Raw genomic sequence first — 17,264 nt, forward strand, 5'->3', positions numbered from 1 at the left:
AGAGAGAGAGAGAGAGAGAGAGAGAGAGAGAGAGAGAGAGAGAGAGAGAGAGAGAGAGAGAAAGAGAGAGAGAAAACGATTAAGGAGAGAGGAGGGGAGGCATGGGGTTAACTTAGGAGCAGGGCTCAAAAACAACAACAAAGACAAAAAAAACCTTCTGGTCCTCCAAGAGTTCTACGCATCTTTGAAATTTTCACTAACTTTCTGACTTCTGATGTACTTTGTGGCATTGACCATCACTGGATCTGACCCAGGGCAAATCACAACCTTCATAATCTTCAGTTTTCTCCTCTGTAAAATGAAAGTTTGGGATTGAAGGGTTTTCAAAGATCCCTTCCAGGTCTAAATTTCTGATTCTCAAGCAGTTCTAGGTCAACATTTATTAAGCACCTCCTCTGTACCCAGAACGATACTAAAAGCTAGCGATAACAAGAAAGGCAAAAGTTCTTATTCTCAGGAAGCTCACAGGTGAATGGGTAAGATGTATCCATAGCTATTTGTACAAATGAAATACATACAAGTTAGATTGGAAATAATCAACAGAGGGAAGGTACAATTATTAAGCAGGATTGGGAAAGGCTCCTATAGAAGGTAGGCTCTTCGAGCTAGAATACACAGTGGTAGAGAACCAGGAATACCAGAATTTAAATCTTGGCTCTGAAACATGTTATGTGACTGGGCATTTCTCAGCTCACAATACTCTCGGTAACTTCCCAAGACTTTTTAAATTGAAGAGAAAGTGTTGACCTCTAGCAGTAGAGGGAGTTTTCTAACTCAGGAGTTCCAAACACCAATGAAATCACATGGTCCTTCCCCATCTTAATGGTATTTTCTGTTGACAAATGTTGATGGTAGTTTCCAACTTTTTTTTGAAGGTCTAGCCTGATTTCTGTTAGTCAATAGCTAGACCAGTTACTGTATTATTCTTCATTGTTAATTAAAAGTCTACAAACTTGCATGAGTAGCATATTTTAGTTCTAGTCTTAAGTCATCAGAAAAATGATCAGAGAAAAAGAAACCCACAAAGTTTGCTATGACCAATTACGGGGTAGTATCAAAGATAGAAAACCAAGGTCTCAATAATCCAATTTAACATTTTTGGGTCATTTATTGGAGGTCAACTTCATCCCCAGTTTGACTCTAAGATGGAGAATCACTTCAGCAAAGTCGATCAAAGAGGGCAAGGAACATGAAAGATACTGCAAAGGAGAACCAGGGATTGGCATCTTAATGATGATTAACTATTGACTCACATTTCTTTAATACTTCCAACATCTGTGATTTCTCTGGAGGGGGTGCCTCTACTGACATAAATTGTAGTTTCTTTAGGACTTTTTACCTTTTTTCTTAATTTGTCCCTATTCTGAAATTACCTATTACTCCAAAGTCTTCCAGTTCTCCTGATTGCACACACCTCCTCAGTGAAGTCTATACCTTCTCCCTCCACTTCCCATGTCCAGTCATGTGTCAAATCTTATCCATCATCCCTCCCCAGCTCTCACATCCCATCCCTATTCTCCACTTACACAGCCAACACTATAGCACAAGTTCTCATCACCTTTTACCTGAATTATTATAATAGCCCATTAATTGCTTTCTCTGCCTTAAGTCTCTCCCATCCACAATGTATTCATTCTTCATGCAGTTGGCAAAGCGATTTTCCTAAACAAGTTTATGTGTGCCCTCCCCTTTCTTAATAACTACATCTCCCATTTTAACAGAATCAAATAGAAACTTCTCTGGCGTTTAAAGCCCTTCAAAACCTGCTCTCAACCTACCTTTGCAGCTTTAGTGTATGTTAATTATCTTTACACACCCTCTGTTCTGTACAGACTACTGTGTTTCCTAGGACAGCTTGGTGGCATAAGGGATAGAGTGCCAGACTTGGAGTCAGGAAGAATTATCTCATGAGTTCAAATCTGGCCTCAGATACTTACTAGCTCTGTGGCCTTGGGCAAGTCATTTAACTTCTATTTGCCTCAGTTTCCTCATCTATAAAATGAGCCAGAAGAAAAAGTAGCAAACCACTCCATTATCTTTGCCAAGAAAATCCCAAATGGGGTCAAAAAGAGTCAGACATGACTAAACGACAAACACTAATTTCTTAGAATTCCTCAAACAACATACTCCATCCATGGATATTTGAGTTCCTTCTTTCTTTCCAAACTCTGCTTAAGAACCTCTTTCTATATCTGCTAGCAGCTTTCATCTCTAAATTATCTTGTATATCTTAACTCTCCTGAAAGTAAAGTTCTTGGAAGCAGAGACTGTTTCATGAGTTTTTTTGTAATATGTCCACCTAGGACATATGTCTGGTCCAGAAGAGACCCTTAATTTTATTGATTTGGTAGACCATTGACAGACCTTGGTACCTATTTGCCTCAATTTCCTCATCTGCTAAATGAGTTGGAGAAGGAAATGGCAAGCTACTCTAGTATCTTTGCCAAGAAGTCCCCAAATGGGGTCACAAAGAGTTGGACATGACTGAAAAACAACTAAATGCCATTGGCAACTATTTAGGTGGCCAAAGACATTTATAATCCTGCAGCCAACTTGTTGGTGAATTTCTATGTGTTTAGCTATATTGATTCAGAGACACATATAGTCCCACCAATGGTGTTAAAAAAAAATCTCCCCAGCCTGGCACCTGCTGGACTTTGTCCTCTATTGGAATAGCTTTGAAAACCTAGCATCTTCTCCAAAGCATGAGGGCACATTGGAATAGGACTTGAGTGAATGTTTTAGTTCAGAGACTTGATTTTTTAAAAATATTTATATTTCAGAGACTATTATCTCTTTGGGCATAAGCATAGTATTATAGATAGCATCTTCTACCTAGAATTAGGAAGACCTGGGTTAAAATTCTACCTTTTACTAGCTATTGTGAACTTCAACAACTCATTTCATTTTCTCTATGCCTGAATTATCTAAATTGAGGGTACTCAATGAATTCTAAGGTCCTTTCTAACTCTTTATGATACTTTTACTAAATGATCTTAAAGGTCCCTTCCATAATAAATTCTAATTACTTCTTCTTGTAATAATTGTGGCTCTATAATTGGGAAGATATAGGAAACCATTCTAGAGCTGGCTTAGTGCATAAATTAAACATTTATTAAATATCTACTAGGCTAATAAATTAACCCTGCTCCTTACTTAGTATTTTTCTTAATATTTTAGAGGCAACTGGTGGCACAGAGAGTTGGATCTAGAATCAGGAAGAGATGAGTTCAAAACTAGCCTCAGATACATATTAACTGTACAACCCCTGGCAAGCCTTTTAACATCTTTTTGCCTTATCTGTAAAATAGGGACAATAAAAGAACTTAGCTCCCAAGGTTATTATAAGGATAAAATGAGATAATAATTGCAAAACTCTTAGCATAGTACTTGGCATACAGGAAGTCTTTTCTCTTATCCATAGTAGTCATGATGCACATAAAAGAACCCTAAAAAAACCCTAGATCTTTTCTGTTTCTATTCTTTCCCATTTTTCCCCACAGGAAATAAGCCACATTTGGGAAAAAGCATGGAAAAATGAAAGGAAAAGTTTGAACATTCCATCTGACAGAACCTTGGGAATTCTCCTTGTCTCTGGGTCTCCTCGGGTTGTTGTTGGTGGGTTTGTTATTAGTAACCACATCTTCTTGTGCTATCATCAAGACAGTTGGGCAAATGTACTCAAGAAGAACATCAAAGTTAATAATTTTTTTCCATTTTTTTTAATGTCATGAAAAGCATGCTTCCATATTGGCCAGTGTTGTAAGAGCACACTCATACATAACCAAAATCCCAAAATAAAACCCAAAATACACTGATGTGAAGGATGACTCCAATAGTTCTTTCTCTAGAGGTGAATAGCATTCCCTGTCATAAGTCCTTCAGGATTATCTCAGATCATTGCATTGCTAACAATAGCCAAGTTTTCATAGATAATCATTGTCCAATATTGCTGGTAAGTTAATAATTTCAATGGGAAGAAAAGTAAGAAGAGAATATCAGTATCATCATTGTAGAAAAACTGAAAACCCAAGAGACTGATTGTTAAATTTTCAGTGAGAGCATTGACATGCTGGAAATCAGGAAATGCTATAAAGCAGAGCCTAGTTTGTTGTATTGTCTAATGTCTAGATTTAAGAAATGATGGAGAAATGGAAGCCAAAAAAATATATTGAAGAAAATAACTCCCTAAAAACTAAGTTGGATCAAATGGAAAAGGAGACTTAAAAACACAGTGAGGAAAACAACTTGGCTGAGTAGAAAAGGAAACACAAAGCTTAAAGAAGGAAATAACTCTAAAAAATATATATACATATATATAAAATCATATTTATATTATTATAAGTAATAATACAGATTAAACTGGTGTGTGTTGTGTGTGCTTTTTTTGGGAGAGCTGGTTGTTAGACATTTACTAGCATATCCTTACAGTCTGAAATCCTTATCTTTACATATTATTTTGTACCCCTTGCCTGGCATATCTTCTTGACTGTGCCTAAGAATCACTTCCTCCAAGATTCTCTAACCTCAGAAAGTCTATAGCTCTTAAACTGTGAAATTATGGTTATAATACCTGTCTTGTTTCTCTCATAGTAGAGAGAGGCTTATCAAGAGTTTAATTGGGTTAAATTAAATCTAATTAGCTAAATCCATACAGACTAAGGAGATGAGCGATGCTTCTCACAAAAGGGGATGACCTTGAGAACAGAGATTACCCATTTTCTGAGAACCTAGAGAGACTGGTATTTTTTTCACAAGCAGCCTTTGCTAGGGAATATGGCCCATAATATCTGAGTGAACATGGTATTGCAAAGTAACTGGTTCTTATTATTGAAAAAGATCAGGCTAGTGGCTAGCAGCACTCCCTAGTGGGTTAATGTAAAATGAAAGTGTTAGAATGGTTGATCTTTAAAGACTTTTCAGCTCTTAAATCTTATAGTTCTTTGTGACCTTTCACCCAAAACACACATTAAAAAAAAAAAAATCTCACAACATTCCACATGGATCTTAAAAGTTCTATCAAAAAGAGGGAGACATTCTCTGAGGGGTGGAAGGATTTCATTTCTACCCCTATTACAAGCTTAGAAAGGAGTTTTCAAGATAGCTTTCAGGGAGAATGGAAAGATTCCTTCAAATTGTATTTTGCTTCAGATAGACCCAGGCCCAGGGGGCTTTGGTGCTGGCTTCCAGACCCAGACCCCACACACATCTGCCTAGCTTTCATGGTAGACCTTCCTCAGGAGCATCTGTATGCAGCAAAAAAAGCATTTTTCTTTGTACTGCTTTTCAGTATGATGAGATTTAAATGCGCTATATTTTTTTTACCAGATGTTACAAAAGAAGACAAACTCATAATTTAAAAGACTATATTAACTCTTAAATAACTCTGCATAGCCAACTGATTTTTCCCAGGCCTCATTGTAAACAAAAGGACAAACAGAGATATAGATAAGGCATTTATTATGGATATACCACATTCCAAAATACGCCTTCCTGTGTAAGCATCTAAATTTCAGAGAATTCACAACAAATAAGTCCTTCCACATCCTGCAAAACTCATCCATTTCCTAAGAGGAGCCAAGCTTTGTTTAATGGTCAAACAAAAGCTAAATGCTCCCTTGATGCTAAACATTTGGAAAGAATATCAGGCTCTATCTACAATGGGAGATACAGGGAGAGGCTAGAGAGCCTGTCCAGAGAATTTATTTCCCATCCTCCTTCTGTGTGAAGCATTGAAGTGTTGTTCTGGATCATTAAAATAATGAACTGCAGGCCAGAATTTATGCAACAGCCCAGCGTGCTCTTGCAACTCATTTTTCTTGGACCTTGGCTACTGCCTCCCTCCTTATTCTGTCCAGTTCTTCTCTTCCCTGTTTTATATTTATCTGCTATCTCTCAAGCTTGGAGGTTGAAATGGGAAGAACCTTAAGTCTTTTTAATTCATGGTTTCCATCTTCTAGCTGTCAAACCTTCTAAATGCTTTCAAATATTGTTTGCTTTCCTAGCCATATTACTGGTTTGAACCTGGCAGATGGAGACCATCTTAATAAAAATTAAGCCTGACCTCTGACATTTGAAGGGGACCCTTTTTACATCTTAAATATGCACCAGGAGTAAGTCATTTGTATGTGAAATGTGGGCTCTGTGTGTGTGCATGTGTTGGTTTTGCTCTGACTCCATCAGCTCCATTTGCTAGGCTGTTTAACATTATGTTATCCCTTTGTGAATAAACTTTTGGAACTTAAAAAAAGAAGATTTAATTACCTTCCTGTTTCTCTCTCCATTGGCGATATCTTCCTTTGATATATTTTTCAAAACTATAGCTTTTAGAGCCATTTCAGATTTTTGTTGAATGAGGAATAAAGACCACTGGCTTGGAAAGAACTTTGTTGGAGTCTTGGTTTCCAAGCTGAAAGTCTTTAGCAAGTCACCTAGAAGCAGAGGCTTAGAGCTAGAAAGGAGGTTATCTTTCTAGTCTACCTGCCAGGAGATGGAGTACATAGAACGCTGGAACTCAAGTCAGGAAGACCCAAGTTCTTATCTGATGTCAGGCACTGATTAGCTAAATGATCCTGGGCAAATCACTTAGCAGCCATTTGCCTTAGTTTCCTCATCTGTAAAATGGGGATAATAACAGTACCTCCCTCCCAGAATTTTAGGGAGAATCAAATGAGATCATTGGAAAGGGCTCAACCTGGTGTCTGGAAAACAACAAGGATTATATAAATGTCAGTCATTATTATTGCCTTTTACTAGTCCAGTCCCCTCATTTTATATGTGAGATGTGACATGACTTGCACAAAGTTACACAATGAGAGCCAGGATTCAAACCCAGGGCTTCTGACTCTAAATCCAGGGCTCTTTCCTATATAATACCATGCTGTTCTGATTCTGCTTTTGTCTGACTTTGGGTGGATGTGTCTGTGTCTGTATATATATATATATATGTATGTATATAATTATACTTATTTATTTTATAATATTGCTGAACTTTTCATCTCTGTTCTTTCTTCTAAGGTGCCCACTGCTTTACTAAAATTTCTCCATTCTCAATCTAATCCATAGATTGTCCTTTCAATTAAGAACTGTAATATTATGCTGTGTCTCTTCCTATAGGCAGCAGGTGGTACCGGGGGATAGATCACTAAGCTTGGAATTGAGGAGATCTGAACTTAAATTTGGCCTCAAGCATTTACTAGTTATATGATCCTGAGCAAGTCACTTAACCTGTTTATCTCAGTTTCTTCAACAGTAAGCATCTACGTCTTAGGGTTGTTGTGAAGATCCAAAAAGATAATATTTGTAAAGTTCTCAGCACAGTGCCTGACCCTTGGTTGGTACTTAATAAATGCTCATTCCTTTTATTCCTATGATTTATTTATTTTTTTTTTAGTCCTTCCAGCCTAGCTTCTGAGTACCATAGATAGAATCAGATGATGTCTTTTAGGTCACCTAGCTTATCTCTTTCATCCGCATCATGTCTCACTTTTCTTCCCTCATCTGTAAAATGGGGATAACAATACCTCTTTTCCAGGACTCTTAGAAAGATCAAATGAGATACTTTGCCAGAAGTGCTTTGAAATCCCACAGTGCCTTATAAATGTTGCTACTGTTGTCGCCTCTCACAAAGCATCACCAACAGTATACTCATGGTAAGTGTTTGTTGTGCTTGGATTTTGCCATGAAATCAGGAGTGGAGCTTGTTTAAATGTACTAAGACAGGGTCATCACCTTCTGACCCAATGAATAAAATGTGTTTTAGCAATAAAAGTAAATATTTGTAAATGCAAAGCCCCTTAACATGAACTGTCAGATCAAAGCCCACAGACAAAATCCATATTTCCAGAAACTCTGTGGTTGTCTTTATCTCATTTACTACCATCTCCTTTTAGTAGGAACAGCTTTACCGATGAAGAGAGAAGCATCTCTTTCCCTAGAAATATTCAATAATGGGAGACGTTCATCGGTCCAGTTTGGGGGAAGCTCAGACTGATGTCAGAGATTATAGGATCTTAGACGGGAAGCTGGAGGGAACATTCGAGGCTATTTAGTGGGATGAGTCCCTGCTATAGAAGGAAATGGCAAACCACTCCAGAATCTTTGCTAATGGGGTCATGAAGAGTCAGACACCACTGAAAAATTACTGAATAACAACCCTGTCGTTTTACAAATTAGGAAACTGGGGCCAAGTTAAGTTAAATGACTTATCCAGGGACCCAAAGCTGGTGAGTTTCCCAGGCAGAATTTGAATCCAGTTCTTTGACTCCATGACCCATACTCTATCCATTATGTCATGCTGTCTCTCAAAAAGAGATTGAGCCTTTAAATCTGGCCTCAGATGCTTCCTAGCTGTGTGACCCTGGGCAAGTCACTTACCCCCCATTGCCTAGCCTTTACTGCTCTTCTGCCTTGGAACCAATACTTAATATTGATTCTAAGACATAAAGGAAGGGTTTTTTAAAAAGAGAGAAATTGAAATAAGTGGAGCCCACAGTGATTAAATGACTTACCTGTGATCTAAAGCTATTAAGTGATGGGTCTGGGAGTCAAAACTAGATGTTATTGTTCTAAATCAAACACTTTTCCCCTAGAGCTTTCTACCTCCAACACAACTGGTCTGTGGCTCAGTTTTCTCCACCTGCCTAAAAGGCAATATTGAAACCTGCTTGGCGGGCTATGCAGTGAAGGTAAATGACATATGAGAAAAGGAGAAGACCTCTACTTTCCTTTTATTCCCCAAAAAGTTTTTCTTTGGGTTGGTGAAAAAAAAATACAAATGGAAACAAATTATAAGCTAACCATCTATTTCTGAAAGGTAAGAGCACCACTTCAGAAACTCTTCCTGCTCCTTCCTATAAAAGAAGAGTCTGTAGTATTGTACTCTTTGAACCTGAAACAGTGGAAAGGCTATTTGTAGTCAGATGATGTGGGTTCAAATCCTGGCTTTGCTACCTAATACGTATGTGACCTTGAGTAGGTCACTTCCCCTATTAACTCCTCAGCTTCCTTAGCTGTAAAATAAGGCAGTTGTATTAGATCATTAACAAGATCCCTTCTAGCTCTAAATCTGATTCTGAGAGAAGACAATTTTATAAAGCTCCCATGAATATGTATAGAAAAAACAGGGCTGAGAACATGAAAAATCATGCAAAGGCTTGGTACCCCCAAATTCCCACAGGGATAGAAAAAAGCCAGCCATCTCTGGTGTTCTCCAAATATGGAACACGAGGCAAAGATGAAGGCAGTCAAGCGTGACTCCCAATCCCGAGCAGCGCTGCCTTAAGTGTTTCTCCATGCTGGTTGTCCCCCACCCACCGGGGCTATTTTTTAACATTAATAAAAACCATAGCATCTGGTTTTGTGTGTCTCCCACATGTGCTTCCCCTCCCCCTGTCATCATCGCCATTATCCAATGCATTTATGAACACCAAACATCTTATCCCTCTCTGAGCATCTATTATGCCCAAAGAAGCCCCATTCTCACCTGTACAGTTAGATGCTGGGAATATGCAGAATAATTTAGACAAATACACCCAGAACTGATCAGATACTAGAGGCAGAGTAGGCAGCCACCTTTATGATGTGATTTGAGGGGCCCCCCAATTTTTCCTTATTTACAAAGACTTTCTTCCACTATTGTGCCCCAAGGTTGAAACTCCCAAACTATTGACTTCTTGGGGATTGAAGTCTTAAAGAATAGCTGTGAAAATATACAAAGGCCATGAGAAGGAGATAATACACAAAACCATTATCATTCATTGACACCATATTAAGAATTAATCAATCTCTCTATCTGGTTACCCAGTCCTGCTCTGAGGGACTTGCAAAATAGGTTATGTAAAGGGAACCCCTTCCTCCCAGGGTTGTGAACTTTCTTCTCACCCAATCCACCCCATTTTCGTGGCTGGAAAGCTCCAGGTATCACAGGTTAAGAGCAAGCCCTAGGAACATGACTCAGAATTAAGTCCAGGGCAGAGAGATTTTGATTGGTTCCTGAGATGTGATAGACTAGCTCAGAGAGACAGGAAGTGACATGGAGAGAAGGGCTATAAAAGATGAGACGGTAGAGGAGATCAGATCCTTGGCATGAGTTTTCTGGGATTGATTCTTCTGTTCCGTTCAGCATTGGTGGCTCTGATGGAAGACATCCATGAGGGATGGTAAGACTCATGCTCCAAAGAGACTACCGGACTTCCACGTGGAAATTGGAACCTTTTTGGGGAATGAGCTAAAATTCAATGAGCAGTAGGCTAGGAAATAAATTTTCTACTTCCTTCCTTCCTTATTTCTTTCTTATAGTATATTTATATTAAATTAAATTGCTAAAAGCTACTATCATCCTTATGAATTGTGTTAATTTTATAAATGGCAACCACAAAAATGTTTTTTAACTGACATTATTTATCAAAACCAATTTCTAAATATTATAGGTAGCATTTTAATTATTATATATTACATTTATTTTCATTATTATAAGGTAAAGGCTTAATCAAGACAAAAATGGAGTGAGGATTAAACCACAGATTTGGGTTAGAACTAGGTAGCCAAGGAGCTTAGAAAAGACAGAAAAAGAGAGATTCTATATGGTTTATAGATGGAATGGTATGTATCCAAAGGCAAACTTTTATTATTTCAGATTTCTTTCCATGCTCTGTCATCCCTGGTCCTGACTTGGAGAAACTTACAATGTGAGCCCCAAAGGTATGCAAAAAGAGACAATACAAATAATGATATTAATATTCATCAGATTATTTTCATGGGGCTAGCTCTTGACCACTATGGTATCTGGGTATTTGGAGATCCAGCAGAGCTACAGTGTAAAGAGGAGATGATTGTTCATGGCCACATGTAGCCCCACCATCCATGCACCCCATATTAACATTCACTGATGTATCACCACATAGGCTAGAGGGATGCTTCCAACTCAGGGGAGCCAAGAACTCTCCAGGCATATGACAGTGGCTGCCATATTCCTCCACTTCTAACAACTTTTTTACTAGGAGAGGGACTAAAGAGTGAAACCACTTGGAGATACGTCTTCCTCTCCAAGAAAAGTTTCCCTACAAAAACCCCTCCAAGTTTTTGGTAGTTTAGCTCTTGATTCCTTTCCGATCCCACACTACCTTCTGAATGAAACCTTTCTTGATTCCACTACTACTAGTGTCTTTACCCCCAAGATTACCATGGATTTGTAGGGATATGTTTTCTCCCTGGATGGAATATAAGCTCCATGAAGGCAAAGAGTATCTCATTTTACTTTTGTATCTCCATCACCCAAAACATAGTAGTAACTTAATATATTCTTATTGATTGTGACAAAACTTTCATTTCTCATTACTTTCTTTTCCTTTGCAGCTTGGTGATCTTTTGGCACTACATTTGCCCAAATGGATACCAGTGCCATCCTATGCCATCCTAACAGGGCTTTTAATGGTGGGTTTTTCATTCTTGCCATCACAAAGAAAGATGGAATAATTGTTGGCAGAACTTCCAAGGAGCCAGAAATTCTGTTGTCTGGCTTCTTGAACAAATGGGTTCACCACTGGGACACCACTAATAAAGACGGGTGCCTGGGAGATCTTGGCTCTCTTTCTTAGGGTGTTGTTTATGAGAGCTCTTTAAACAGTCAGTAGAGGAATACAGCAGACAGCTATTAAAAGAACTGTGTACCACCCTCCAAAAAGCAGAGATGGAAGCGACCCAAGTGCTTGAAGCCTCCTCAAACACAATGAACAGGCTTCAGAATACATAGACACTGCAAGAAGTTGATTATAAAAGAAAAAAAATATATGTAAAAGTACCTAAAACATAAGGTGCTATTCCTGCCTGAGACAAATTACTTTCAAGATTCTTAAGATGGCGAGGGTAGGGAATTGCTCTTTCTAAAGTTTCAAATATTTTTTAGCTTGCTGCTCTTGTAACAGCAGAGAGGCTTGTCCTTGAGAGACTTTGTGAGACAGCCTCCTCTCTCTTCTACTTTTGTTTCCAATGCTCTGAATGGAGTAAGTGCCACAAAACTTTAAAATTACCAAGATCAACTTACGGTTTGACAAAGCTAATGTAAGAATGGTAATCAATCCCTTGGCAATGGAAATTTTAAATTTAAAATAAGCTTCAACAAAGCCTTTGAACCTTCAAACACTTTATCCTTAAGAAATTAATGGGTCCCTGAAGAAGTCATATTTCCTTTTCTGTTTCTGTAATATATACTTCAATTACATTAATCAACAATACAGCAGAATAACTGTCAGAGACCAACTTCCAAGAAACTCTCCAAAATGCGGCTTTGCACTATCGTACCCCAAATGTTTTAATGGACACAATTGCAATATCTATCACCATGAAGACACTTTCAGCAAGCTTGGCTTCTCCATATCTGCTAAGCATCCCCTTCTTCCACCACAAGGATACATCACCAAGCTGTTTACCAGTAGCTTCTGTAGAATGAATAACCTGTCTTGCTCAAAGATATGTTGAGTTAAATTTTCCTTCTGTAGTGTCTAGGAAAGTGAAGCTGGCTATGGAAGATGATTAGAACTCTATGAGACCTTTACCAGAGTGGTCTCCAAGCTACAGAGAGAGGGGGGGGGGAGAGAGAGAGAGAGAGAGATAGAGCGAGGGGGTGGGGAGAGGGAGAGGGAGAAGGAGAGAGAAAGAGAGAGAATTCATTATTCAAGTTTTCTGAAGTCAAGATCTTCAAGATATGACCTTTCCAATAAAAGGGACCCACCTTTACTGTAGCTATTCTTAAATCCTATCACTGCAGGCATACTAAAAACATTGTTTCTCTCTCTCTCTTCCTATCTTTATCTCTGATTTTTCCTCTCTTTCCCTCTGTCTTTGTTTTTTTTTTTCTCAGTCAGTCTCTCTCTCTCTCTCTCTCTCTCTCTCTCTCTCTCTCTCTCTCTCTCTCTCCCTCTGTCTCTCTCTCTCTCTCCCTCTGTCTCTGTCTCTCTCTGCCTCTCTCTGTTTCTCTCTGCCTCTGTCTCTGTCTCTGTCTCTCTCTGCCTCTCTCTGTTTCTCTCTGCCTCTCTCTGCCTCTGCCTCTGTCTCTGTCTCTGTCTCTGTGTCTCTGTCTGTCTGTCTGTCTGCCTATCTGTCTGTCTGTCTGTCTCTCTCCTTCTCAGTCTCTGTTTTTAAAAAATGGAAGAGCTGGAAATGAAAGACACAGAGCTTTATAAGCTACCATTGCTCACTTTTCATGCTTATGAATAGTATTTGTTGCCATTATTCCTTTCCGCTGGAAAGCTTTTAATTTACTCCAAAATGGTAATGATTATTCAGTTTTTTCACAAGGGGTATTTTCATCTTAGTAGGACACACTAGGCTTGAATCTCAAACAATGAATTTTCAGATATCAGTGAGGAAGAAGATGAGGATGGTGGTTGTTTTCAAATCTCCTCTACCCTACCTCCTACTTCAAATCCATAGAGAATACTTATGATCTTCTTAATGAGTGGCTCTTATTAAAAGAGTCTATTAGCAGCTATCTCAGGAATGCCATTATTCATGGGTTCAAGTCTCCTCACTGACACATACTGGGTAAGCCATGACTTCTCAGTGCCCTAGGGAACTCTTCATTATTTGAGTTGCAGAAAAGTTGCCAACCAGCATTGGAAGAGGTGGTTTCTTTATCCAGGAACTCCCAAGACAGATGAAATACCAGGTCTTGCCCCTATCCTAAACATTCTGATAATGCTAAAAATAAGAGTTTTGTCTGAACTGAGATGAGCTTCCCTGAATTTCAGATTTTCTGTTCATTAGAAAAATATCGGTTTAATATTGGGCATCCTAAGGACAAAATATCTCTACAGGTTGGGGCATCATTCATTTTTCACACCAATGGTTTGTTAAAACATCCAGAAGCCAAAGCTACAAAGCCTTCTGTTGTCCCCAATATTGCATGTGTGACTGTCTCATGCTAGTCATTGTCCTGCCGGAACCGAGGGTTTGAATCTCTTACATTTATTTGAGAGTGTTGATTATTTCCTATTTTCTAGATAATTTTTCTGGTTGCATCAGTTTGTTTGGGGGTGTGGGTTCTTTCTATCTCATGGGGCCAGAGGCATCATGTAAAGAATTAGTTAGAGCTAGATAACACTCATTTTTTTTTCCCTCTCCTTATTCACAAAGGAACTGATCCACGTTACAATAAACTGACAGTATAGTGAAGACAGGAAACCTGAATTAAACCAAAGGCATGCCTTCAATAGCTCCTGCTCATGGCAGGTGTCTTCATACGGGGGTTCAGCTACGCTGCTTGGCCATGAGCATTTCTTAAGGAATCGTCTACTCGATACTTCCCCAATCTCCAGGAAAATGAGATGTTACATTTTCCTAGCAGGAGCTGACAATTAAGTCTGGTGAACAATAATGCATGGTGGGGTGTGGGGGAGTTCATGCTGCTTGGCACCCCGCCTCAGGTGCTCGGTAGAGTATGGGGCCCAAGGCCAAATGATTTCAACCACCCAAGAAGTGTGGTAGAGAGCAGTCAGATCCTGGAAGCCTGCAACCCCCATGGCATGTAACTGAGTTTATTATCATGGAGATTGCCCACTTTCTTCCTACCATTTTATCAGGCCCAGATAAGGATTTTGTGAAGTGCCTGGGGAAGAGATGATTCATTAGAGTGAAGTAATGATTTGTAATATTTAAGCTACTCCATTAACCTGGAAAATGGGTCAGAAAGTAACCTTTAAATACAGCCAAGGGAGAAATTCCGCCCAGCAGCTGAAAATGGTATTTTTTTTGCAGGAAAGTCAAGTTGTATAATTAGCTGTAATTTCTCTGACTAAAGTCAGGAAGCTTTATTTTTCTGACTGATAAGCTATCTCCTCTTGGCATGGGAAGACAAACCTGAGGGTTAAATTCCTGGCTTTCTAGTAGATCCTGCTGGGTGGTTGGGGTGGAGAATAGGGCAGAAGGACCAGGGAAAGGAAAGAGGAGGGTCAGGGTGGGGTGGGGGTGGGTGGAGAGTTGGGAAGGAAGGGAAGGGAAGGAATGAGAAAGGGGAAGGGAAGGGAAAGAATGAGAAAGGGGAAGGAGAAGAGAGAAGAGAAAAGGGGAGGGAGAGAGGAGGAAGAAAGGGGAGGGAGAAAGAGAAGGAAGGCAGAAGGGGAGAGATAGGGAGATAGAGAGAGACATTGAGGAAACAGACAGCCAGACAGAGGAGAAAGTAGGAAGTGGAGAAAATGGGAAAGGGATAAGAGAAGAGAAAAAAAGAAGAGAAAAGAAAAAAGAAGGAAGAGAGAGAGGAAGAGATGAAAAAAAGAACATAAGTGAAATGGAAGCATAGGAAGAAGAGGATAGGAAGGAGAAACATTTTTATATTCCATTCCCCCAAGTTAACGGCAATATCGGCTGCGTTTGCAGGGATTTTCTTAAGGAGTTCGTTCTAAATTCTTCCTGGCGTCCAAGACAATTATGCTCCCAAAGATGTTGTTGATACTTAATATATTGTGCAAGGATCGATTCTATGCGCCATGCTGTTAGCCATATAGGAAGTTAAATGCACTACTGTTGGGGGAATCGCTTATTTCTAGTCTGAATAACAGCACAGCTATTTCTTTTTCCAGTGGGCAAGGCACTGTCTAGGAGAGGCATTAAAAATTAGCAGAGGTGGAAACGCTTTGAAATAGTTTGATCTCTTCTTGGGGGAAGCGGAGCAGCGGCGAGGGGAGTCCCTCAGGAAGACCTTGATATGTGGAGCATATACACCAACAATGAGATTTTCTTCCACACCTCCTCCTCCTGCCTTGAATTTCCCCCTCCAGTCAGGCACCAAAGGAGAAAAAAAAATCCACTCTGCCTCTCTTACATTTGATCTCAATTCTCCTGAAAACACAAGGGGGGTTGGGGAGGCTCAGATGTGGGCAATGGAAGGAAAACAGCAACGTAGCAGTAAATAAACCTGATGTTCGGTCAGGGTTCTTCAGGGCTGGTTCTGTCAGGTTAGGATGACGAGAACTTTCTGTCCTCTTTTTCTGGTGACTTTCCAAACCTGCAGCATCTGCCCTTGGAACCAAAATGAAAGGATCTGAAAATTCCCTGCTTTCTTAACGGGCAAACAGAGGCAAGAACTGGATTGTGTCTAGACCATCTTTCCTAATTATCAGGATCCTGGAATTCATATGGGAGGCATGAATAGGGTTTTAAAGGGATGGAGTTTGATCAAGAATTCCCACTTGGAATAACAAACAAACAAACAAATAAGTGAATGGATGGATAAATAAATAAATAAATATGTGTGTGTGTGTGTATATATATATATATATATATATATATATGCATATGTTGTAGCCAATCAAATCTCATTTCCTTCTCTCCTGCTTTCCAAGATAACCCTTTCAGGTTGGTTTCTAGACTCCCCAGACAGCAAATCTTGCATTACAAACTGGAGACCCTTCCAGGTGTGTCTAGGAGATGAAGATGAAATGGTAAGATGAGTAAACACTCATTTAATGAAAAAACTCCTAAAAGAAACTTTTGGGGGCTGACCATTACCAATGTTAATGCTGGTGTGTGCTGTATACTCTCTTGACCTCTCCGGTCTGATCCGGTCTTATAAATCTGCATTTTGGTCCCATGTAACAGATTCCAAAAGAGGCAGACAGAAATATGAGCTGTTACGAGCCATATTCACAGTGAACGATTCTGTGCCATCTTCCTGAGCCCAGCTGTATTGTCCTGGCTATGAATAAATCATTAACCCTATTTTATTAATAAGGCAAAACTGACAAGACTCCCAACCTGGCCCAGGGAGCCTCTCCATTGAGCCTCAGAAACAAATGCGTCATTATTCTTCCTGTGTTGGGAGGTAGAGGTTGTGAGCCTCAAGGATGTCTCTGGCAGGATCCGGAGTCTGAGGAAAGAACCAGCTGTCATCACAGGAACCCTATCTCCAAAGTCAAAGTCACAGAGGGGTTTGGCTGATGAGACAGTTTGGTTTAAAGAGATACAGTGGATTCAGTAACACTGGAATATCCATTCTTTGTGCTGTGTGCTATAGAGGGAGAGGAAAGCTGTCATAGGGAAAGGTTGGGGTAGGAAGACAGAAAGGAGGAATAACATATTTAAACTAGTTAAACTAGATGTCCTTATCCTAAGGTCTATAAACTTGTTTTAAAAACATTTTTTTCATAACTGTATACATGATACAAAACTGTATACATAATTGTATACAAAATGAATTTTTTCTTTGATAGTTTTACAATTATTTTATAATTTATAATAAATATAATTTATTTCTTTTTAAGACATTATTC

The sequence above is a fragment of the Gracilinanus agilis genome, chromosome 5 (assembly GCF_016433145.1).
Source record: "Gracilinanus agilis isolate LMUSP501 chromosome 5, AgileGrace, whole genome shotgun sequence".
Lineage (NCBI taxonomy): Eukaryota > Metazoa > Chordata > Mammalia > Didelphimorphia > Didelphidae > Gracilinanus > Gracilinanus agilis.